We start from the raw sequence: 1,250 nt of genomic DNA on the forward strand, positions 1-1,250 counted from the left end.
ATAAAAACAGCATTCAATTTACAGATAGTTTGAATTCTCACAAGGGGCCAGGTCAAAGCCTGCGGGGTTCTTTTTCCTTTTCTTTAAACAAATAGCAGAGAGATGTCAACCTTTTGATATTTACCAGAATTTTGCTGTGCTCAGTTTTGAAAGAAACACAAGTAATAACCTCTACAGATACCAGTACCTCTATTTATCATCTTTTGGCAGTTCAGGTGATTCTGTCACTGGGAATTTCTTCTGGAGATTGCCGGTACTGATAATGTAAGGGTCTGACTTTCTTTTTTTCATTTTTCTGCTGAAAACTCTTATTATTTTACAAGACAATGCAGTCTTATCTTATCAGCTTTTCTCCTGATCATCTGAACTTGTGTTTATGCATGGTTTTAAATCTTTGCAAAATGCAAAGCAAGAAAAATAGGTCCATGCTGGAAAAGAGAAGCAAGTAAAGGAATTTTCTAACCACTTAGCAACACCTCAGGGTCCTCAATACATAAGAATTTATTGGTGTTTAAAAGGCTTAGAAATATCTTGCATTTAAAATTACGGCTATTTTCTGAATGTCTGGCTTGCAATCCAGAAGCCACAATCTTTTCCCTCCATGTCTGAGACAGAGTTTATAGAGACACAATTATTTTATCACAAAATGTAAAGCTGTATTCGGAAACCAAATGGCAACATTCAAAATATCCTAAAAATGAAGAGCATGAATTAAAACCAGAGCAATTAGCGAAAGCACAACCAACGAACACCGAAACTCATTTTATAAAGACTCTGAGAAAGAGCTAACTTCATTAATAATCCATTTGAAACTTCTTATCAAAACCTGTTCTCAAATTATGTTTATATACAACTCTGCTCTTATTTCATCATAAATCAAGGTACTATAAAAACATACTCAGGGTGGCATTTAGATTTGATACACACCATGAATTTCAAGACAGAGAGACAAATTCCCTGCTTTTTGCTCCTATGGCTGAGTATCTAGTATCACATAACAGAAATGGGTTCAATCTAGTGTTAATTTGATAAAAACTATCCATTTTAACAATGTTTGCAGAATAAAAGGGCTTTCACTCTGTTAGCTGTGGATCATTCAAGCTACATATCAGTTTGTCCTAGCACCTTGCCATTTTGTTCTTTAAACTTAACCACAACAATGTTAGTTTCAGGATTGGCAGCAATAAATATTATTGAAGGTGGATTGTTGTTGTTTTGCAGTATTCATGAATGCAAGGAGAATGTGAATG

The sequence above is a fragment of the Thamnophis elegans genome, chromosome 14, assembly GCF_009769535.1.
Source record: "Thamnophis elegans isolate rThaEle1 chromosome 14, rThaEle1.pri, whole genome shotgun sequence".
Taxonomy (NCBI): domain Eukaryota; kingdom Metazoa; phylum Chordata; class Lepidosauria; order Squamata; family Colubridae; genus Thamnophis; species Thamnophis elegans.